Source organism: Hypanus sabinus, chromosome 11 (assembly GCF_030144855.1).
Source record: "Hypanus sabinus isolate sHypSab1 chromosome 11, sHypSab1.hap1, whole genome shotgun sequence".
NCBI classification, from domain to species: domain Eukaryota; kingdom Metazoa; phylum Chordata; class Chondrichthyes; order Myliobatiformes; family Dasyatidae; genus Hypanus; species Hypanus sabinus.
This window is the reverse complement of record NC_082716.1, coordinates 84,698,049-84,723,792: the sequence shown is the minus strand read 5'-3', so window position 1 is coordinate 84,723,792 and position 25,744 is coordinate 84,698,049. Positions and strand designations below refer to the sequence as shown.

The window sequence follows — 25,744 nt, the reverse complement described above, 5'->3', positions numbered from 1 at the left end:
TCCATGTAAGCAGTAGGAGCAATGCTGTACCTCACAAAGCACCCAACTAGCTGCCCAACAAGTAGTTCCTGTTCCATCTTTGATCTCCACAATGGTCTTACTGACAATCCGCACCCCACCCCCCACCAACCTGAGGAAGAAAGAGTAATAAAAATTGTTGCTTTGGGGTGGTAGTACACTACAATACATAATAATAAGGGAGGAATCTGTTCCTGGATCATTAAGTGTGTGTCTTCAGGATCCTGTACCTCCTCCTTGATGGGAGCAATGAGAAGGCATGTACTGGGTGATGGAGGTCATTAATGATGGCTGCCGCTTTTGGAGGCATCGGCTTTTGAAGGTAATGGTGAGGTGGTCCTGAAGAGTGAGTATAGAGAGCTTGGTAGGAAGTTAAAGAACAGGACCTCAGGGGTGGTAATCTCAGGATTGCTACCTGTGCCACGTGCCAGTGAAGTTAAAAATAGGATGCTCTGGAGGATGAACACGTGGCTGAGGAACTGGTGTAGGGGGCACGGTTTCAGATTTCAGGATCATTGGGACCTCTTCTGGGGTAGGTGGGACCTGTACAAGAGAGGTGGGCTACACCTGAACTACAGCTGAACTCCAAGTATCCTTGGAGGGAGGTTTGTTAGTGCTATGGGGGGGGGGGTTAAACTAGATTTGCAGAGGGATGGGAACCAGAGTGCCAGAGCAGAGAGTGGAGCGGGGCTGAAAATAAATGAGGTTAAAGGTTCATGCAAAGTCACAAATAGATGGATTGTGTGTAGTGGTAATAATATTCTGAGGTGTGTATATTTCAATGCGAGGAGTATTGTGGGGAAGGCTCACGAGCTGAGGGCGTGGATGGACATATGGAACTCTGACATTGTAGCCATTAGTGAAACTTGGCTACAGGAGGGGCAGGACTGGCAGCTTAATGTACCAGGGTTCCCATGTTTCAGACGTGATAGAGGCAGAGGGATGAAGGGTGGGTGGGGGGGGGGGGCGTTGGTGGCATTGCTAGTCAGGGAAAATGTTACAGCAGTGTTCAGGCAGGAAAGATTAGAGGGCTTGTCTCCCGAGGCCATATGGGTGGAGCTGAGAAACAGGAAAGGAATGACCACATTAATGGGGTTGTATTATAAACCACCCAATAGTCAGCGAGAATTGGAGGAGCAAATCTGCAGAGAAATAGCAGACAACTGCAGGAAACATAAAATTGTGATAGTAGGGGATTTTAATTTTCCACATATTGATCGGGACTCCCATACTGTTAAAGGTCTAGATGCATTAGAGTTTATAAAATGTGTTCAGGAAAATTTTCTCAATCAATATATAGAGGTATCGACTAGAGAGGATGCAATATTATACCTCCTATTAGGAAACACGTTAGGACAAGTGACGGAATTGTGTGTAGGGGAACACTTTGGTTCCAGTGATCATAACACCGTTAGTTTCAACTTGATCATTGATAAAGATAGATCTGGAACTCGGGTTGAGGTTCTAAACTGGAAAAAGGCCAAATTTGAAGAAATGAGAAAGGATCTAAAAAGTGTGGATTGGGACAGGTTGTTCTCTGGCAAGGATGTTGTTGGTAAGTGGGAGGCCTTAGAAGGAGAAATTTTGAGAGTGCAGAGTTTGTATTTAAACATAAAGTACACTGCAGATGCTGTGGTCAAATCAACATGTACAACACGCTGGAGGAACTCAGCAGGTTGGGCAGCATCTGTTGAAACGAGCTGTTAACATTTTGGGCCGAGGATTTGACTGCTCGTTTCAACGGATGCTACCCGACCTGCTGAGTTCCTCCAGCGTGTTGTATGTGTTGAAAGTTTGTATGTTCCTGCCAGGATTAAAGGCAAAGTGAATAAGAATAAGGAACCTTGGTTCTCTAGGGATATTGGAACTCTGATAAAGGAGAAGAGAGAGATATATGACATGTATAGGGAACATGGAGAAAATAAAGTACTTGAGGAGTATAAAAAGTGCAAAAAAAAACTTAAGAAAGAAATCAGGAGGGCTAAAAGAAGACATGAGGTAGCTTTGGCAGTCAAGGTGAAGGATAATCCAAAGAGCTTCTACAGGTATATTAAGAGCAAAAGCATAGTAAGGGATAAAATTGGTCCTCTTGAAGATCAGACTGGTCGGCTATGTATGGAACCAAAACAAATGGGGGAGATCTTAAATGGTTTCTTTGCATCTGTATTTACTAAAGAAACTGACGTGGAGTCAATGGAAATAAGGCAAACAAGTAGTGAGGTCATGGAAGCTATACAGATTGAAGAGGAGGAGGTGCTTACTATCTTGAGGCAAATCAGAGTAGGTAAATCCCCAGGACCTGACAGGGTATTCCCTTGGACCTTGAAGGAGACTAATGTTGAAATTGCGGGGGCCCTGGCAGATGTATTTAAAATGTCGATATCCACAGGTCAGGTGCCAGAGGACTGGAGGATAGCTCATGTTGTTCCGTTGTTTAAAAAAGGCTCTAAAAGTAATCCGGGAAATTATGGGCCGGTAAATTTGACATGGGTAGCAGGTAAATTATTGGAAGGAGTACTAAGAGATAGGATCTACAAGTATTTAGATAGACAGGGACTTATTAGGGAGAGTCAATATGGCTTTGTGCGTATTAGGTCATGTTTAACAAAACTATTAGAGCTTTTTGAGGAGGTTACAAGGAAAGTGGATGAAGGTAAGGCAGTGGATGTTGTCTACATGGACTTCAGTAAGGCCTTTGACAAGGTCCCACATGAGAGGTTAGTTAGGAAGATTCAGTCGCTAGGTATACATGGTGAGGTAATAAATTGAATTAGACATTGGCTCAATGGAAGAAGCCAGAGAGTGGTAGTGGAGGATTGCTTTTCTGAGTGGAGGCCTGTGACTAGTGGAGTGCCACAGGAATCAGTACTGAGTCTTTTGGTTTTGGTCATCTATATCAATGATCTGGATGATCATGTGGTAAACTGGATCAGCAAATTTGCTGATGATACAAATACTGGAGGTGTAGTGGACAGTGAGGAAGGTTTTCAAAGCTTGCAGAGGGATTTGGACCAGCTGGAAAAATGGGCTGAAAAATGGCAGATGAAATTTAATACAGACAAGTGTGAGGTATTGCACTTTGGAAGGAAAAACCAAGGTAGAACATACAAGGTAAATGGTAGGGCACTGAGGAGTGCAGTAGAACAGAGGGATCTGGGAATACAGATATAGAATTCCCGAAAAGTGCTGTCACAGGTAGATAGCATAGTAAAGAGAGCTTTTGGTACATTGGCCTTTATAAGTCAAAGCATTGAGTATAAGAGTTGGAATGTTATGGTGAGGTTGTATAAGGCATTGGTGAGGCCAAATTTGGAGTATTGTGTGCAGTTTTGGTCACTGAATTACAGGAAGGATATTAATAAGGTTGAAAGAATGTAGAGAAGGTTTACAAAGATGTTGCTGGGACTTGAAAAGCTGAGTTACAGAGAAAGGTTGAATAGGTTAGGACTTTATTCCCTGGAGTGTAGAAGAATGAGGGGAGATTTGATAGAGGTATATAAAATTATGATGGGTATAGATAGAGTTAATGCAAGCAGGCTTTTTCCACTGAGGCTAGGGGAGAAAAAACCCAGAAGTCATGGGTTAAGGGTGAAAGGGGAAAAGTTTAAAGGGAATATTAGGGGAGGTTTCTTCACACAGAGAGTGGTGGGAGTGTGGAATGAGCTACCAGATGAAGTGGTAAATGCAGGCTCACTTTTAACGTTTAAGAAAAACTTGGACAGGTACATGGATGAGAGGGGTATGGAGGGATATGGTCCAGGTGCAGGTCAGTGGGACTAGGCAGGAAAATAGTTCGGCACAGCCAAGAAGGGCCAAAAGGTCTGTTTCTGTGCTGTAATGTTCTATGGTTCTAAGGTGACCTTAGTGCTGGTGAGGCTAGTGTCCATGATGGAGATGGCAGAGTTTACAACTTTCTGAGGCTTTTTCTGATCCTGTGCAGCCCCTCCATATCAGATAGTGATGGAACCAGTTAGAATGATCTTCACATTACATCTGCAGAAATCTGCGAGTGTCTTTGATGACAGAACAATCTCCTCAAACTCCTAATGAAATATAGCCACTGTTATGCCTTCTTTTTAATTGCATCAATATGTTGGGCTGAGGATAGTTTCAGCCAGAAACTTGGAACTACTCACCCTTTCCCCTGCTGATCCCTTGTTGAGGCCTGGTGTGTGTTCTGTCAATTTCTCTTTCCTGAAGTCCACAATCAATTCCTCAGTCTTACTGAAGTTGAGTGCAAGGTTGTTGTTGCGACACCACTCAACCAACTGACCTACCTCACTCCTGTATGCCACCTCGTCCCCATCTGAAATTCCACCAAAAATAGTTGTGCCATTGGCAAGGTTATAGATTGCGTTCGAGCTGCGCTTGGCCACACAATCATGGGTGTAGAATGAATAGAGCAGTGGCTAATTATGAGGTGAGCCAGCGCTGATCGGCAGCAAGGAGGAGATGTTATTTCTGATCTGTACAGACTGTGGTTTCCCAGAGAGAAAGCCAAGGATCCAGTTGTGGAGGGAGGTATAGAGGCCCAGGATCTGGACCTTATTGATTAGAACTGAGGGTATGATTGTGTTGAATGCTGAGCTGTAATCAATAAGCGGAGATATTACTATTACAAAGGCCGAGTGGAGAGCCAGTGAAATTGTATTAACTGTAGATCTATTGTGGCAACAGTCAAATTGCAGCAGGTCCAGGTCTTTGCTTAGTCAGGAGTTGATTCTGGCTATAGCCAATCTCTCAAAGTAATCCATCACAGTGGATGGGAGTGCCACTGGGTGGTAGTGGTGAAGGCAGCTCACCCTTCAGGACAAAATCAATTTAATAGAATTTTATGAAAATCTATACATAAAGACTGGCAAACAATTGATGTGCAAAGGAAGACATACTGTGCAATAAAATAATACTGAGCACATGAATTTTAAAGAGTCCTTAAAAGAGAGTCCGTAGGTCACAGAATCAGTTCAGAGTAGTGGTGTTTGTACTTATCCACGCCAGTTTAGGAGCCTGGTGGCTTGAAAGTAATAAATTTTATCAAACCTGGTGGCATGGGGAAGTAGATTAATGTACGTCCGGCCTTATGTTAGTAGTGTGAAGAGGGCCTTATGAGAGTAGCCTGAATGGTGGGACTTTTGTTGACGGGTGGTGCTTTCTTGTGGCAGCGCTCCAAGTAAATGTACTCAATGGTGAGAAAGACTTTCCCTCTGATGGACTAGGCTGTATCCAACACTTACTGCATGTCATGGTTCCTTCTGGCAATCCCCCAGCTGGCTATTTACCTCAGGAATTGGGCCCCAATCCCCTCTTTTAGTTTCCAATCATTCCCAGGTTCCACTAACTACACACACCTGCTTTCCATCAGCAAATGCAGGATTAAAACCCTGTGAACACAACAAGGAGTTGCCAATTCGTTGTTTGACTCCGGCGTGAGTAACCTCATGTCATGGTTCTTAGGACTTCCCGTTGTAAGAATAGTATTGCTCCTGGATACTGATTCCATGCTTGCTACGTCAGGAAAACCTCCCGACTCTGTCTCCGCACCTGTGTTCTGCACTTGGGTTTGTCCGCCGCCTCGCTCGTGTAACAGAACAAACTGGCCATAATGAACCCAGTGGACACAGATCCTGTGCAACAGACCCTCACCAGTCAGGGCTACCTACTTATGGAGGTCATGGAAAACCTTCGGACGCTGTCCATGAATGTATGGAAGGTCAGTGAGCAGGCTTCCCTTTCTCTGTGCCCTCCAAGAATCCCAACTACCCAAACCACACCGCTCGGGATGGCATTGGCCCTGGGATCAGCATCACAGGTCCCTCGAGAACCATACGTCCCCAAGACTGAACCCTATGCTGGGGACCTAGGGAGGTGCTGGGCATTCCTGTTACAATGCCTTTGGTCTTTGAGCTACAGCCATGTACCTACACTTCAGATTAATCCAAGATTGCATACATCTTGGGGCTCTTATGAGGGGATGCCTTGGCTTGGGCAACCGTGATATGGGGTAACAGACCAGAGTTTGTTGCTCCTTCCCTTCCTTTGTTGCTGAAATGAGGAAGGTCTTCAAACAACTGATTCGTGGTAAGGACGCTGCCAAACGCTTCCTGACTTTTTGTCAGGTTTCATGAAGCGTAGCAAGGTACTGGTGGTGGACCTGAGAAGGGCTAAGGCATCGTTGACCCCTGTTTCCATCCAAGGTGTCAGTGTGGACATGGTGAAGGATTATAAGTACCTGGGGATACGAATTGACAATAAACTGGACTGGTCAAAGAACGCTGAGGCTGTCCACAAGAAGGGTCAGAGCCGTCTCTATTTCCCGAGGAGACTGAGGTCTTTTAACATCTGCCGGACGATGCTCAGGATGTTCTATGAATCTGTGGTGGCCAGTGCTATCATGTTTTCTGTTATGTGCTGGGGCAGCAGGCTGAGGGTAGCAGACACCAACAGAATCAACAAACTCATTCTAAGGCCAGTGATGTTGTGGGACTGGAACTGGACTCTCTGACGATGGCGTCAGAAAAGAGGATGCTGTCCAAGTTACATGCCATCTTGGACAATGTCTCCCATCTGCTCCATAATGTATTGGTTAGGCACAGGAGTACATTCAGCCAGAGACTCATTCCACCGAGATGCAACACTGAGCGTCATAGGAAGTCATTCCTGCCCTTGGCCATCAAACTTTACAACTCCTCCCTCGGAGTGTCAGACACCCTGAGCCAATAGGCTGGTCCTGGACTAATTTCCACTTGGCATAATTTACCTATTATTATTTAATTATTTATGGTTTTATATTGCTATATTTCTACTCTATTCTTGGTTGGTGCAACTGTAACGCAACCCAATTTCCCTCGGGATCAATAAAGTATGTCTGTCTGTCTGTCTGCCCACGACCCGCAAACAACTTCAACGATTCCGGGGGTTTGAAAGCTTCTACCACCGATTTCTCAGAGACTACAATTGAGTGGCGACCCCCCTTAACCGACTCACCTTGCCTACTACCCTCTTCTGTTGGGTCTCGGAAGCTGACTCAGCATTCACCGACCTGAAGAGCCGTTTCACCACTGCTCCCATCCTGGTTCATCCGGACGGACCCAGCCCGTCAATTCACTGTCGAGGTGGACACCTCTGACTCCTGGATAGGAGCAGTCCTGTCCCAGCAATCAAGTTTGGACGAAAAGCTTTACCCCTGTGCCTTCTATTCTTGCCAACTAACCCCCACCGAACAGAATTAACAATGTGGGGAATTGGGAACTCAAGGTGGTCAAACTAGCATTAGAAGAATGGAGGCACTGGCTGGAGGGGACAGAACAACTCTTTGTGGTATGGACTGATCATAAAAACCTGGGTTATATTCAGAAGGCCAAATGTTTGAACTTGGACTCGGCCCATTGGGCTTTATTTTTTGGATGGATCAAGTTTTCCCTTACATACCATCCAGGGTCCAAGAACGGGAAGCTGGATGTGCTCTCCCGCCAATACGACTCTAAGGAGGACAATTCCAGCCCAGGGACCATCCTCCCACCATCCTGCCTAGTCGCCACCCTCACTTGGGAGATCAAGTAAAAGAAGCCCAGCGGGATGACCCCGAACCCGGCAATTTTACCCAGTGATTGCCTGTATGTGCCCATTTCTGTCAGGCCTACGATTCTCCAGTGGGGGCACACATCTCTGTTCGCCTGCCACCCTGGGAGTGATCGGACCCTAGTGCTGCTGAAAAGACACTTTTAGTGGCCGTCCATGGAGGGGGATACCTGTTCCTAAGTCTCGGCATGTTTTGTCTGTCCCTGGGGAAATGCCTCTCATCGGCCACCTGGAGGGTTACTTCGTCCTCTGTCTGTCCCTGTTCGCACATCACCCTGGACCTCATCTCACGTGTTTGGAAGGCCTTCTGTTAAGCCTTAGGTACATCGGTCAGCCTGTCATCCAGTTTCCACCCCCAGACAAATGGGCAGATGGAATGGGTCAACCAAGACCTGGAGTCGACACTATGTTGTATAACAGCAAACAACCCATCGACCTGGAGCACCCATTTCCTGTGGGTTGAGTACGCCCACAACTCTCTGGTGAGCTCTGTCATTGGAAGGTCTCCATTCAAGTGCTCCCATGGGTACCAACCCCCACTGTTCCCCGCTCAAGAAGAGGAGACTGCAGTACCGTCAGATCAGGACCATATTGATCGGTGCCTGAAGGTTTGGGAGGAGACACGCATGGCCCTACTCAGATCAATAAAATGCAATAAGGAAACGGCTGACTGACACCAGACTCCGGCACCTGAATACCAACTGGGGCAGATGGTGTGGCTTGCATCCAGGGACATCTCAAACAAGAATGAGCATAGGAAACTCACCCCTCGCTTCCTGGGACCATTCAAGGTCGAAAGTGTGATCAATCCCGCAGTGGTCCACCTAAAACTGCCAAGATCTATGCGTGTCCACCCGACTTTTCATGCTTCCCAGTTAAAGCCAGTTTCCATCAGCCTCTTGTGTCCCCTGGCTGAGTCTCCCCCACCTACCCATATCATCTACAACCATCAGGCTTACACCATTCGAAAACTTCTGGATGTGTGCCGTAGGGGCAGGGGTTTCCAATACTTGGTAGATTGGGAAGGGTACAATCCAGAAGAGCGTTCCTGGGGTCCCCCGCTCCTTCATTCTAGACCCTTCGCTCATCCAGGATTTTCATCGGGACCATCCAGACAGACCTGGAGGATCGCCGGGAGGCTCCCGTTGTGGGAGGGGTACTGTCATGGTCCCTTCTGGCAATATCCCACCTGGCTATTTACCTCAGGAATTGGGCCTCAATCACCTCATTTAGTTTCCAATCATTCCCAGGTTCCACTAACTACACACACCTGCTTTCCATCAGCAAATGCAGGATAAAAACTCTGTGATCACAACAAGGAGTTGTCAGTTTGTTCATTGACTCTAGTATGAGTAACCTTGTTTCATGGTTCTCAGGACTGCCAGTTCTAAGTATAGCATCGCTCCTGGATACTGATTCCACGCTCGCTAAATCAAGAACGCCTCCCAACTCTGCCTCCGTACCCATGTTCTGCACTTGGGTTCGTCCACCGACTCACTTGTGTAGCACTGCAGGCTTTTCCATTCCTGGACATTGGTGTTTCCATACCAGGCCATGATGCAATCAGTGAGGATACTCTCCACTATACATCTGCAGATCTTTGTCAAAGTTTTTGGTGACATGCCAAATCTATGCAAACTTCTAAGAAAGTAGAGGTACTGCTATGTGTTCTTTGAGATGACACTTGCATGCTGGCAGCAGAACAGATCCTTGCCAAGGAGCTTAAAATTACTGACCTTCTCCATCTCCTTTCCTCTAATGAGGACTGGCTCATAGACATCACACTTCTTCATCCTGCAGTTGGTAATCGGTTCTTTGGGTTTTGCTGATGTTGAGTGAGAGCTTGTTGGAACACCATTCAAATAGATTTTGCAATCTCCTTTCTATCTGCCAAATTGTCACTACCATTGATAGTGACAAATATCAATGACAAACACCAACAGCAATGGTGTCATCAGAAAACAAATGTGGCATTGGAGCAGCATTTAGCCACACAATCAAAAATATAAAGTGAGTAGAGCAGGGCTAAGCACACAGCCTTGTGGTGCACTTGTGCTGATGGAGATTGTGGAGGAGATGATGTTATACTAACTGGGATCAGCGAGTGAGAAAATCGAAAGTCCTGTGACCAAGGCACAGGTCGGAGCTCAGTAATGTGCTTCAAGGGGATGACAGTAATGAATGCTGAGCTGTAGTCAATGAAAAGCACTGTGACATCTGCAACTTCATTGTCTGGGTGTGTCAACACTGAGATCAAAGCCAATGAAATGGCATGGCAAATTGGAACAAATCCACTTGGTGTTGATATGTTTCAAAAGCAACCTTTTGAAGCACTTCATCAGAATACATTCAAAGGTTCAAAGTACATTTATTACCAAAGTATGTATGCAGTATAAAGTACAACCCACAGACAGCCATGGATCAAAAAAGGTAGCATGTAACTGCTAGATGCAATGAAACTTATTATCGCAGTGCATCTTACAGCAAAGCTCTCTCTGGCCATCATATTTGTGTGGTTGATTTGGGTGCACAGAAGTTGCCTTATATCTAAAAAATATATAATTCAGGGAGTAATGTTAATGTTCATGTCATTATTTTGGAGGCTACCTTGATGGAATATGAGATGTTGATTCAACAATATGAGTTTGGCCTTCTATCTGATGACATGAGCATCATTTTCTCTAACTTCCAGTAATTTCTCCCCCTCCCTCTTTCACTCCTTCCCCTCCCATCCTCGTTCTTAGTCTGTCTTCTGCCCTCTTCCTTTTCAGTCTTGCCTGAAATGCTGACTGTTTATTCCCCTCCATAGATGCTGCTAGAGTTCCTCCAGCATGTTCAGTTCCAGATGGTTAGTTGTCTCAATGGAGAATGAGAACTGGCCTGAAACCTGTCTGATGTGAATATTACTTGTTACTTAGAGTATCCCAACATGAACATTGGATATTTAGCATGCAGAAATGGATGACTGCATTTGCTGAAGAAGTGCAAATAAAATTAAACATTGTGCAATCATTAGCAAATCATTTCTGACCTTATACTAGAAAAAGGTGCAGTTGATGAAATGGTTGAAGATGGCTGGTTCCCGGACACTGCTCTGTGAAGACCCTACAGTGAAGCTCTGGAGCTGGGATGACTGACATCCAACAATTGCAAACTTCTACCTTTCAGTGAGGTATGACTCCATCCATTGGAGTGTCTTCCAATTAATGACCATTGGCTTCACTTTAACCAGGATTTGTTGGAGTTACACTCATTCAAATGTGGGAAGACAAACCAATAAGTTTCCATATTCCACATTCAGAAGAGTTGGACCAAGTCTGCCACGAGCTTGAAGTTGAATCATACCAGTGAAACCAACGTGAGCTTTGGTGAACAGATAATTGACAAAGTGATAGAACTATTGACAGAAACTGGACCTTCTGTCACTGAAGGGTGACAGTTTGTGCAGTAGTTAGCCAGAATGGATGTTGGATGTATCCTGTTTTGCAAGAAGAGTGTTCAATTTGGGCAGTTGTCCAAATTGTCACCTGGATACCATATTGTAACTGGAAAAACTTTGCTGGTAGTATGGCTATTTTTGGAGAGCAGCTGAGAAATTGCGTTGTCGTATAGCGTTTACTTTGCTCATGCTCTCGTCTACTTCTTGATATCATGTTGGAATGACTGAAGTCTGGCTTCTGTGGTGATGGGGAATTCAGGGGGAAGCCAACTTAGCATTTTGGTTTAACTTCGTTACAAATGTCTCTACAACTTACATAATGTACCTTATCATCCTTAATATGGGATGATCTTGGAGCCTCCTCCTCACAGGAGGTGTCAAATTGTCCATCATTATTCTCAACCAGATGTAATAGGACAGCAGAGTTTCATGCTTATCCAGTGGTGGTGGTATCACTCAGCTGTGTATTGCGTGGTGCTTTACACCTGATGCTATGAATATAATGGGGTCTGAATAATCTCTTGGGTGACTCACCTGAAAAACCTGAACCACCACCACCACTCTGTGGCAAAATTTTATATAATAAAATAAAGCTGACAATAAACGGATAACACCTAATGACATTTCTTGTGGATTCTTAAAGCTAACCAAACATGAGCAGTGAGTTAGACAGCATGGATTGGAACTGTTCTTATGTAAAACTTTCAGCAAGTTTGTATTGATGACCAATACTCAATTAAAACAGAAGCTCCATTAAGAGCTATTTTCCCAAGCAGAATAAGTTCGTCATTTCAGGGAGATTTTCCAGAATGATTTTTCTTCATTAAGACATTTAATACTTTAACAAACTCTGCTGGATCATAGAACAGTGATGCCAAGGTGTGATTTGTTACATAACTACACTACAGACTGTACTTCCTAGTCATCCAAATATCAAAGATAAATTTCTAATTATCTTACATCTCTTGCAGCCAAATTGTTGTTTGGGTTGTACAATGCTGTTAATTATTTACTTGGTAGTTGACTGTCAACTAACCTGAATACTTGTTGTGTCTGAATGTAATTTCACACACTGTTCATAGCTAATCATAGGTAGAAAATCAGGTGCGACCATTATAATTAGTGTCAGCATTTCTGGGCTTTGGATAAAGGAAATTGGCCAGGGCTGCTACCTCTAGTGCTGTATAGCTGTATGACTCTGCTTGCACAGTCTCCTTCAGAAAGGGTGGTGGGGAGCAGAATCATACAGTCACTTTCCATATTTTATGATACAGCACGTGTCAAGGTGGAGACCAAGACTGTAAAGAATCCATATGGAACTGGATTTGTTGATGAGCAAAGCTACAAGGATGTTGAATGATTAATTCATGAATATTATCTCACCAGTGAAACCAGTTACATCAATATACCACCAATTCTGTATCTGCTTCAGAGCTTGTTTACCCATTGCTTGATTGCAGATGGCTAAAGGGATTCAAAGTACATTTATTATCAAAGAATGTATGCAGTGTACATCCCTGAAATTCGTCTTCCCTGAGGCAGCCACAAAACAAAGAAACCAATGGAACCCGTTCAAGGAAAACATCAAAGATACAATAAAATAAAGAACAAATTGTACAGGCAGCAAAATATGAGTGAAAAACACACAGAATATTAAACATCAAACTGCAGAGTGCTTGAAACAGTCTAGCAACATTCAGATTAGTTCAGTTTAATTTAGCACTGTGTCATTTGTTGACTGATGGTCACAGAGCCAGTCCATATCGAAGTGCTGTGATCAAAATCACTCAAAATAGCCATTCATTTGTATCTAAAAATGATCTAACTCATAAGAACTGCAGTCTTCAAACTGAGGAAAGGTTTTCTGATTGTTTAAGTTAGATAATCCTCACGTCTATAAGACGTATCATTTTACAACAGCATGTCCTCATTTCAAAGAGGATTTTTTTTTGATGACAGCTTAACAAACTATAACTGGTAATAGTTGGAAGGAAATGAGGCTAATTTCCTTTTTCCGAAGCCCAGAAATGCTGACACTAATTATAATGGTCGCACCTGATTTTCTACCTATGATTAGCTATGAACAGTGTGTGAAATTACATTCAGAGACAACAACTATTCAGGTTAGTTGACAGTCATTGTGAAAAATATCGGTATTATCTCAAAGTTCAAGCAGGGGCAATTCCCTGTCACCGATACGCATAGCAGAAACTGAATGCTGGCCTCAGTGTTGCAATGATTTAAGTCGGATGACTAAACTTCTCTCACCTTTAAGCTTTCATGCCCTCCTCCTAAACACATTTATATGTTTCATCTCACCCCATTCCCAGTGTTACACACGTTACCAATCTTTTGATAAAGAACTCTCTCTAAGCATTAAGAGATGCATGTCCTCAATGGGAGATCAGAATTTATCAGGAAGACATGGGGTCTGGACATTCAAAGAAATGTAGCAAAACTAGCTCCAATGCCAAGTGAGCAGGGCAATTAAAAAATACAGTGATAAACTTAGACTACTCAAAGGGTACTTATGGCAGCAGAGTGGCACTGCTGGCAGAGCTAACACCTCACAGCTCTCATGACCCAAGTTCAATCCTAACCTCCGATGCTGTCCGTGTAGAGTTTGCATGGTGTGACTTTCTGATCTTCTCCTCGTGCTCTGATCCAAAGATCAGCTGATTGTTTGGTTGATTGCTGTACTGGTAAGCTGTAGAATAAGGAATGGTGGTGGAAAAATAGTTCATGTGAATGTGAAAAGAATCCATTTGCAGGGAATATAAGTGGGTGAGTGGGATTGCTCTGACAGCTAACATAGTTGCAATATGGAAAACAAGAAAAACTATTCAATATATCTGTCATATGGAAAGATGGGAATATTTCAAGGTTATACGAGGACAGCATGGTAACATAGTGGGTAGCACAAAGCTTTACAGGACCAGTAACCCAGGTTCAAATCCCACCACTCCTTGTAAGAATTGGTATGTAAACCTCATGACCATGTGGGTTTCCAGCGGATGCTCCAGTTTCCTCCCACAGTCCAAAGACATACCAGTTAGTAAGTTAATTGGTCATTGTAAATTGTCCCCTGATTAGGCTAGGGTTAAATAGGTGGCTTGCTGGGTGGCATGGCTTGGAGGGCTGGAAGGGCCTGTTCAGTGCTGTACCTCAATAAATAAATAAATATGCTGAGCAATATACAAAGTAAATGTTAAGCAGACCTTAAGATATGTTAACATAACTTGGTAGAGGTTAGGAAGTTAGGGAAGGTATATTTCTCCATACAGTAGCTGAGAATATGCTGTCAAGAGGCAAAAGATTATGTTTTTTAAAATCTTTCTGTTATGCATTCCATGGGGAAGACCAGCATACATTGTCCATTGCTGGTTGCCCCAAGAGCTGCCTTGTATATCTAAGTAGTTTGCTGAAATGTAGATAAAAGTCAATCCCATCACTTAAGCTCCTTAATAACGAGCAAAGTCAAACCAAAAAAAAAATGGCAGCCACTGCTTCTTTTATCAGTTGTGTATTTTTGCAATAATGAGTTGTTCTACAATCATTATTAACAATGCTGCCTTTTTGTCATGGATTTACTTAGTCAATTAAACAAATGTCATTTTCCCAGGAATCTGAGATCATGATGCTTGACAATTACTTGGAAAAATGAATTATTACTCCAGAGGCATCACCAGTATATCATCATATTCCATATTCTGGTACCACTGAAGAAACAGCAAGAAACTGAAATAAACAGCTGAAATTGTAAACAGTTTGTGTTCAGGATGGGTGGCATCATATTGCCTGAAGTGATTTATCCATCTAAATCTATGTTTTGATTGATTGCAAATTCAGTGTGAGAACTACAAAGAAATTACTATAATGTTGAGTACGGGGCATAGTGAACGTGGTGAGTGATGAGTCAGATTCTTTTCTTCTGTGCCATAAACTTTGATGATTCTAAGTTGCAAACTGACACAAATAAATACAACTGAAGTATGAAGGTTAATGTAAAATGTATATTTTGTGGCCTCTTCATAAGATACCTCTGTACCTAATGTGTAGCCACTGAGAGCATGTTTGTGGTGTTCTTCTACTGTAGCCCATCCACTTCTAGGTTCAATCTGTTGTGCCTTTAGCGATGCTCTTCTGCACACCACTGGTGTAATCTGAATTACTGTCAGTTTGAACAAGCCTGGCCATTCTCCTCTAATCTTTCTCATTAACAAGCTGTTCTCACCTACAGAATTGCCTCTCACTGGATGTTTTATTGTTGTGCATGAAAATCCCAGGAGATCAACAGTTTTTGAGATACTCAAACCACACCATCTGGCACCAAAGATTATACCATAGTCAAAGTCACTTCCTTATTCCGATGTTTGGTCTGAACAACAACTCAATGCTTTTGTGCTACATGATTGGCTGATTAGATATTTGCATTAACGAGCAGGTGTTTTGATATACCTAATAAAGTGCTACTGAGTGTATAATTAATAAATGTCAAGGCTGGAAATTTTGGTTTACTTCACTGGATTTTATCGTAATGCCACTATACTTCAGGGAGACGGTATTACTAGCATAGATGTCTTGCAATAGAGAGGAACAAATTGATTTCAGCTAAGAATGAGATGTAGAGGATTTAGCTCTGTGCACACTGATGCAAAATGCAGTAATTATAAGCAGTCATAGAAAATGTAATTGAGTCTGTTAAAATATTTACTTTGAATAACTAGTCAAAAACTGAAAAATCATCTTAAGGTAAGACAGCAATTTCAAAAGCAACTTGAAGTGATAAAAGATAGAATGTTTTAAATATACATCATGTTGGGAAGAAGTGATAGGAATATGTCAAAGAGGTCTATGTAGTCTTGTGATGCAGTATGGAGGGAATCAGATGCTTGAGCAGGGAAGACGTACCAGGCTGTCCCAGGTTAAGAATGGATTATAATTGGAAACTGTCCAAGAGATATAAGGAGGCACACATACATCAAAGCAAACTTTTTTCAGAGACTCAGGTTTTGAAAGGTAGTGCTGACAGAGGTCCATGTTATGCAATTGGGTAAACTTCGATTTCTGTATCTGTATTTGGAAATGAGGTAGAAGTTGCCATGAGTATAGTCTCTGGGATGTTAGAATAGCTTGCTGCACATACTTCTTGAGTAGCCCTGTGAGCACAGATAGCAGGCTAAAAATGTATAATTGCATATGGATCTGAACTTGAAAGGGGAGAGTAGTTGCACTAGAATAAACATAATTGTCCCCTGCACAAAATCTATCTCAATTAATTTATTAATATGCAAGAGAATCAACTGAAAAGGTAAAGTTGCTCCTGAATACTGGGAGAGAGAGAAAGGATGAAGAACTGACAGAAGGTACAGATGTGGAATATAAAAAGCAAGTTGCAAGAGAAATTAAAAGCAATGCCAAATATTTATGTCAGTGCATTAAGAAAAGAAAAAAAAAATGGTGGTCAGGGATATTATAGTCACCTTAATGATGAGGGGAATGAAAATAAGAACAGGACAGTGGAACTGAATGATTACTTTGCATTAACTGTTGTGCTGGTTTCAGGATAAAATCACAGATAACCTGGTATTGAATTAGGGACAGGAACTAGTTAAAATTAATTCAAGCAAAATGACAATGCTATAACATATAATGGGATAACTGAATGATAAAACATTCGTTTTCCATATTAAATGAGCAAGTTGCAAATTGCAAAAATGAAATTTCCCTATATATAGTCATACTGAACCCTTATCATCAGTTTGTAAATATTACAACTATCAGTCCAATTTTTAAGATAGATTAACAGAGTCATAAGACATAGAAGCAGGCCTTCAGTAATTGCCCCCTCCACAACTTCTGCTACTATCCCATGCCTTTCCACCCACACTACAATCCTCAGATTAGTCCCATTTTATTCTCCCTCCACATTCGACCCATATATTAGGGACGATTTATAGTGCCCAAATAACCTACCAGCTAACATGTCTTTGAGAATCAAGAAGCTGGAGTACCTAACAGGAGTTGCCATGGACACAGGAAGTGCAGGCCAACTCTAAACAGACAGCACTGGAGCTCAGTAATGAACCAGGGTCATTGGAACTATAAAGCAACTATCTACCATAGAACCACAGATCATAACAGCACAGAAACAGGATTTTTTGCCCTTCTTGGCTATGCCGAACCATTTTTCTGTCTAGTCCCACTGACCTGCACTTGGACAATATCCCTCCATACACCTCTCATCCATGTACCTGTCCAAGTTTTTATTAAATGTTAAAAGTGAGCCCACATTTACCACTTAATCTGGCAGCTCATTCCACTCCCACCACTCTCTGTGTGAAGAAGCCCCCCCCCCCCCCCATAATACTCCCTTTAAAATTTTCCCCCTTCACCCTTAACCCATGTCCTCTGGTTTTTTTCTCCCCTAGCCTCAGTGGAAAAAACCCGCTTGCATTCATTCTATCTATACCCATCATAATTTTATATACCACTATCAAATCTCCTCTCATTCTTCTATGTTCCAGGGAATAAAGTCCTAATCTATTCAACCTTTCTCTGTAACTCAGTTTCTCAAGTTCCAGCAACATCCTTCTAAACCTTCTCTGCACTCTTTCAACCTTATTAATATCTTTCCTGTAATTTGGTGACCAAAACTGCACACAATACTCCAAATTCGGCCACATCAATGCCTTATACAACCTCACCATAGCATTCCAACTCTTATACTCAATACTTTGATTTATAAAGGCCAATGTAGCAAAAACTCATTTACCAATAGCACCCAGTGCGTCCCCCAGATGGGATGGGAGTGTGAAGCCTGAGAATGATAGAATAATTAGCTTTTCACTGTTGGGAAATTAATGATAGAATGACCAAATGCCTCGAAGATTTGCAGTTGCACAGAGAAAGCCAGTATGGATTTGTAGATGGTAGGGCAAACCTAATGGAGCTGATAGAATGCTTTCGAAGAAATGAGTGAAATCATGAACGAAGAATGTCAATTGTAATATTCAACGCATTTGTTAATTTACTCAGAGAAGACTGTTGATAAAAGATAGAGCCATAGGATAAAAAATATTATTAAACTATATAGATGATTGGCTGAGCAGAAAGAAACAACAGAGATAATGGATTGATGCTCCAATTTGTAGAATGACACTTTTGGCACACAGTAAAAATTTGTGCTTGCGTCAGTATATTTTCACCACTGAGTATGGTGTAAAAATTTATGCAAACAGATTTGTTGATAACACAAAAATAGGCAAAGAGTTTTCATTAACAAAGAGATAGGAAAATTAAGTGAGAAAGGAAAATTGTGACAAATTAATTTTAATGTGATAAAATATGAGTTCATTTATTTTGGATCTACAAAGGATGGAATCGGGTACTTGCTAATGAGTGAAAAGCCAGATGAAATTGGGTGGGTGGGTGGGTGGGTGTGCGTGTGTGTGTGTGTGTGTGTGTGTGTGTGTGCGTGTGTGTGTGTGTGTGTGTGTGTGTGTGTGTGTGTGTGTGTAACACAGAGATAGAGATCTATAAACAACCTCTCTGGAAAGAAACTTGGAATTGGAGAAAATGTCCAATTAATGAATTAACACCTGGATTTTTAATAACTAAATTCAGATCAGATATTAGAGAGATATGTAAATTGGATAGTTCATAGGTGATCTGATTATCTTTCTTTAAGATATAAATAAAACAGATAAGGTAGCTATTAGGAAAAAAATCCACACAGTAGGATCTCAGGGTAAAAGATCATGACATAGAAATGAGATTCAGACACTTTGGGTATGAAGCTAGAAAACATTTCTATACCCAAATGACTGGAGAAATTTGGAACTGTTTTATTTACAGTATAGTAATTAGCACCTGGTTGATAGTCAATTTAAAGTGAGATTGATGGATTTATAATAATAAGTAATATGAATGGGTATGGGGAACTGATAAGTACAGGAGCTCCCCAGATGAAGGAACTGGCTTTGTGCAAGTTGTCCTAAACAGTGTCCATTAATAAAAGTGTTTCAAGATAATAATGAAAAATAATATGTTTGTGCCGTTCATTAACAGATGTATACAGTATATTTTTATTAGTTCAATTATGAGTAGTGTCAGGTGAATATTCAACAAAACGAAGTAGGGAGCATGTGCAGGGTGTTGCATTACAGGCAGCTGGAGAAAATGGATATTCTGAGCTATAGAAAAGAATATCAACATTTGGCTATTGAATGATTCCCGAAGAAGAGTTTTGGCCCAAAATGTCGATGATTTACTCTTTTCCATAGATGATGTCTGGTCTGCTGAGTTCCTCCAGCATTTTGTGTGTGTGGCTTTGGATTTCCAGCATCTGCAGATTTTCTTGTGTTTGTGGAACATCTAGATACTTTCAGGGATGTAAATTTTACATAACCAAGGGTCTGCCTCTATCTGGAGATGGCCATGAAGCCATCATCTGACTGAATGCTGGAACAGTGTTGAGGGGCAAAATGGCCTATAGCTCTTGTTTAGTTATTACACTTCTCTGAAACTTTTAATTCATTAGATATAACAGAGTTAGGTCTATGCATTCAATTCTGGGAATTATGCAGGAGTACAATGCAGCACTGAAGCATGGAAAAGAAGATTTAATTCATTAAACAAATAAATGCCTACTGATGCTAAACTTACTCCCAATGGGGAAGAAGAAGCTGAAATTAACAGAAAATCTAGCTCAAATATTTTAACTGCTGAAATGAACTAATAAGGTTGATTCAGAGACACATTTTGTGGTTAAAAAGCAAAAAGTTGTGGACATGATTAAACAAGCAAACTTTAACCTGAAATTAGCATAAGAAATAATTTATCTTGCATAGAAAAACTGACTTTAATGAACCCCTATATTTTTAAGTGAGCTTTCCTCCTCCAGTCTTCTGATTGTAAAGATTTTCTCTGATTCTCCAAGATTTTATTGTACCTGTCCTGATGATACGATCTTCTACTCAAATCTTCTCTTATTTCTTCTACTTCCCTCAAAGGAAGATGGGAATCTCAGTCACCATGGACCAGTTAGGCTGTATGACAGGCTGCATCACTCTCTGGTATGGGGGGCAGAGGGTGGTGCCAGAGCAGTGGACTGAAAGAAGCTGCAGAGGGTCGTAAATTGAGTTGGCTCCATCTGGGGTACTAGTCTACAAAGTACCCAGCACATCTTCAAGGAGCGATGTCTCAGAAAGGCAGTGTCAATTATTAAGGACCTCCAGCACCTAGGGCATGCCCTTTTCTTACCGTTACCATCAAGTAGGAGGTACAGAAGCCTCCAAAGCGATTCAGGAACAACTTCTTCCCCTCTGCCATCCGAATCCTAAATGGGCATTGAACCCTTGGACACTACCTCACTTTTTAATATATATTATTTCTGTTTTTGCACGATTTTAATATATTCAATATTCATATACTGTAATTGATTATTTATTATTATTATTTTATTTTTCTATATTATGTACTGCATTGAACTGCTGCTGCTAAGTTAACAAATTTCACAACACATGTTGGTGATAATAAACCTGATGCTGATTCTGATTCTGATCAATAGTGGGTGAAGGGAAACCTCATTTCTTGAAGAAGAGGGACATCTCTGATGTCCTGGTTAGTAAAACCTCATTCTCGCAACAGATGTGGCAGAGGCCTGGGCCTCTGACCTCCCTTTGCAATTGGATCCTTGACTTCCTAACCAGAAGACCACAATCTGTGCAGATTGGTGATAATATCTCCTCCTCACTGACTATGAACACTGGTGCACTCAGGGCTGTTTGCTTAGCCCACTGCTCTACTTTCTGAATACCCATGATTGTGTGCCTAGGCATAGCACAAGTGCCATCTGTAAATTTTCTGACGATACAACCATTGTAGAATCTCAGGTGGTGACAAGAGGGCGTAGAGGAGTGAAATATACCAACTAGTGGAGTAGTGTCGCAGCAACAACCTTGACATCAATCTTACCTTGTCAACATCAGTAAGATGAAAGAGCTGATTGTGGACTTCAGGAAGGGTAAGATGAAGGGACACATACCAATCCTCACAGAGGGATCAGGAGTGGAGAGAGTGAGCAGTTTCAAGTTCCTGGGTGTCAAGATCTCTGAGGACCTAACCTGGTCCCAACATATTGATGCAGTTATAAAGAAGGCAAGACAGTGACTATATTTCATTAGGAGTTTGAAGAGATTTGGTATGTCAACAAAAACAATCTAAAACTTCTATAGATGTACCATGGACTGCATTCTGACAGGCTGCATTGCTGTCTGGTATGCGGGTGGGTTGCTACTGCACAAGACTGAAGAATGCAGCAGAAGGTTGTAAATTTAGTCAGCTCCATCTTGGGTATTAGCCTACAATGTACCCAGGGGATCTTCAAGAAGCAGTATCTTAGAAAGGCAGTGTCCATTATTAAGGACACCCAGCACCCAGGGCATGCCCTTTTCTCACTGTTATCATCAGGTAGGAGGTACAGAAGCCTAAAGGTACACTCTCAGTGATTCAGCAATGGCTTGTTCTGCCACCTGATTCCTAATTGGACATTGAACCCATGAATACCACCTCACTTTTTTAGTATATATTATTTCTAATTTTGCACAGTTTTTAATCTATTCAGTATACATATACTGTAATTGATTTACTTATTTATTTATTGTTATTTTTTCTTTTATATTATGTATTTTATTGAACTGCTGCAGATCAGTTAACAAATTTCACAACAGATGCACGCAGGTGACAATAAACCTGATTTTGATTCTGAGATGATGCAACTGAGGAAAGCAAATAACATTACTGTATATTTAATATTTTAGTCTTATTTGTGTAAAATTGTAAGTACTGGATTGTATATTGTTTAATTGTATGTGAAAGTACATGAATGTCATATGTCATGACACCACCATGTCACATTTGTGCATCTCACCAAAGTGAAAACGAAGTAGACACGCATCTCTCAATTCTCATGTTATTCTTTCAATCAGTTTTGTTTTGTAGTTCAATAAAGTTATGTTGATGTCATTTTAAAAGGTATCTAAAATGACTATCTACCTGCTGAAATGCAGCAAGATGTTTGAGGTTTTAAAATATGTGGCATGTTATTTTTCATTCGGAAAGAGAGAGGCAGAGAGATGGCTGAGTTAAAAAAAAGTGCAGCACGTGTTCAGAAGGTAAGAAAGATGATCAAGTTTTAAAGAAAGGCAGGAAATGGATAAAATTCATGAGTTCATAAAGAGTGAGTACCAGAAATGGCTGGCTCTGTTAGAAAGGTTAGAAAGCCATTGCACAGCTGATAACTGGTTGATGTATACTGAGGTAATTGAGCATTATTTTGAAGGAAATGAAGTAGCCAATGAGAAAGGAGTGCCAGTTTTGCTTAGTATAATAGATGGAAGACCATACAGTTTTCTTAGATGTTTAACTGCTTTAATCAAACAAGTTGAAATGAGCTTTGCTGATATCGTGGAAGTAATGTTAGACCTTTTAAAACCAAAACCATTGTTGATTGCAGAATGCTTTGTGTTTCATAAGTGGAATCAAAAGAAATGAAGTTCATTTCAGTAATGTGGCTGAATTGAAGAGTGTGTCTGAGCATTCTCAGTTCGGTAATGGGCTTAATGATGCACTAACAGATTTGTGGAATCTTCCAAGAAAACATTCAAAAACAGTTCCTAGGCACAACTCTCATTTAAAGGAGCAGTTGAATGACTATGTCAATGGAAATATCAGCGAGAGATGCAACTGAGTCGCAGTCAGGAATGAAAGTGAGCTTGAACAAAATTGCAATGTGTAAACCAGTGGTTCACAAACTAGTGAACAAAGACCCCTCGGTTAATGGCAGGAATCTATGGTATAAGGACATTTGGGAATCTCTGGTCTAAACAGAAACCTGCCTGGCCGAACAAATTGTATTACTGGTGTGGCAGGGGCTCACATACACCAGACCAATACAGGTTTAAAGGTGAAACTCACAGAAAATGCAACAAAATCGGACACATACAAAGAGCATGATGGGCAGACAAAACTAAATAGACTGCACAGGGAAGAGACAAAGATAAAAAAATGACTAATCTGTACATTGTTGAGAAAAACTCTGCTAATAATGACGTGAAAACTAAGAAGAGTCAAGCAACATGGCTTACACCAGTCGGAAATGCCAATAATTGCAATGGAATTGGACACTGGCTTGGCTGTTTCAGTCATTTCACAAAATGGGCTTGAATGGCATTTCAAAGATGCGGAAATCTAGAGGTTGGAAAGAAATGGCAACAGACAAAGCAGTGTGAGGTGGCTTTCGAAAAGACAAAAGGAAATGGTGATATCAGACACTGTACTCATACATTATGATCCACATCGTCAAGTGAAACTTGTCTGCTATACCTCGCCTTATGGCGCAATCATGTAGCATGTTATGAGTGGTGACAGGGAACACCCTATAGCTTTGCATCATGTTCTAAACCACTGCTGAGAAAAATGCACAAAGATTGACAGAGAGGCCTTGAGTCTGGTTTGGTGTGTAAAATGTTTGAACCAGTACTTATATAGGAGAGAGTCTACCCTCATTACTGATCAGCATCCACTGGTGCCAGTTTCAATCCACAGAAGGTGTTACAGTACACATCTGACCGCACCATTTTCCAGGGTTTAGATGCTCTGACCACCTGAAATATAGATAGCTGGTTCAACTACTTTAAAGATTTAGGCCTGCCCTGCTGATTGGCGGCCATGTTTTGGTGCCAAGATTTTTAAAATTAAAGAGCACTTAAATTGTGGTTTGGTGTTCAATCATCAACTCTGCTTTTGATTCTTGTCTAGCGTCTAGTTTAGAATCATGTCCTCATTTCAGTCTCATATAATACAGGCAGTCACTGGGCTACAAACGAGTTCTGTTCCTGAGACCGTCTTTAAGTCTGATTTGTATGTAAATCGGAACAGGTACATCCGGTAATATTTAGCGTCAGTTAGTCAAACGTTTGTCTTAGTATATAGTATATATTTTAACTTTCTATGCATATAAAACACTTAAGAAACTATGTATTCCAATAATTAAACCACTGTGTTGCTTAGTAATAATTGTAGCTTTAATAAGGCAGGGCCTTTCACATGCTCCATTACTCTCACTTTATCCCGACTGCAGCCTAACACTTTTCACCAGTCAGGAGAGACATCATGAAGGTCACATTTCCAGAATGGCTGGAGGTCAAACGCTGAGTGAGGAAGCAGCGGCAGGAACCCAGGTCACCACCGAATCTCTCCGGGCCAGAAGATAGACTCTCACTGCAGAGCAACCCACAGTGTCACCCAACGACTCTATCCTCCTTGTGATAGTTGGTGGCATTTTACCTCTTTCTGTTTGTTTTACTATTTCCACTTTATTTTCAATTGTGATCATTTTCCGTCAACGGAACAGAAACACCGTGGGCGACGGATCCTGAGCTCCACCAGGTCCTAAAGTACACCACACTGAATTCCCTGGGTCCTAAAGTCCAGCGCACTACGACAGGTTAAATGGGACAAGTGGGGGCTGTGCTGACTGGAAAAGGGAGGGGGGAAATCAGGGTGAATCAGGGTGAAAATTTAAGCCAAATACAAAGTTACACACTCAACACAGTGTCAATGACAACAACTTAAAATGGCATATGGCATTCTCCTCCCTCCGTTCGTATGTACGAGTTGTTCGTAAATCGGACGTTGGTAACTTGGGGACTGCCTGTACTTCAGCACTTGGGTCCTAACCATCCTTGCTCAGATCTTTCATCATAGTACAATGGAGCCTAATGTGGACCAGGCAGGGTATCAGAACCTCTCGTCAGCTGTTGCCAGCTACAGCAAGAAGATTTCTAGACAGAGCCAGGAGATGCACGGCCTCCAGGTCAGCATGAACCAACTATCACAAGGAGGAAGCCAGAGTCAACTGTGGGTTGCTCTGCAGTGAGAGTCTATCTTCTGGCCCGGAGAGATTCAGTGGTGACCTGGGTTCCTGCCATTGCTTCCTCACTCAGTGTTTGAGCTCCAGCCACTCTGGAAATGTGGCCTTCGTGATGTCTCTCCTGACTGGGAAAGCCCTAGCCTAGGCTACCACAAATTGGGAGCAGAGGTCAGGGACCAGCCAACAAGAGAAAAATTCTAGCAACGTACAATTTGCCTCAATCCTTTATCTGACTGACAATTCATGACTGCACAGAGTAATAACAATGTCTTAAATCCTCCTTATTTACTGTAGGCTTCAGTGTGCTTCATTGAATAATGAGGCATTCCTAAAATTTACCTTGAGCTCCATAGGAACAGGAGTGGACTCTAAGAATGAGAAGTTTATAGAAGGATACAGATTTGAAATCCTCTGAGTACTAGTATACATTTGATGGTCTGAATCCCCTCCTTCTGTGACCTCATGATATGTGAAAATCATGTGAAGGTAAACCCTACCAAGCATTCTGACAGTTTAGACTGATCAGCCAAGGGGTTAGAGTGCGAAGGGCAAATGTATTAAATGTCTGTCAGATACAGTACAATGAATTACTGGAAAAGTTCGGATGATAGAAGCTAACTAAGTCTTATATCACCATAAATTTGAATAAATAATGTGTAACTAGTTGCATCTTTCAGTCTGAGTGACAGTGCCTTTTGTGATTTAAAGGTATGTTTATTTAGGCCATGAAGACGTTCCATTATGTTGAAAACTGTGGAAAAAAATGTAAAGTT

At 41.7% G+C, this 25,744-nt stretch overlaps 1 protein-coding gene across 1 annotated transcript in view; it reads right to left on the bottom strand.

Annotated features, from left to right (window-relative positions):
- Positions 1-25,744, bottom strand: part of astn1 (astrotactin 1) — a 2,712,832-nt gene that overhangs the window by 1,722,002 nt on the left and 965,086 nt on the right. The window lies entirely within an intron of this gene.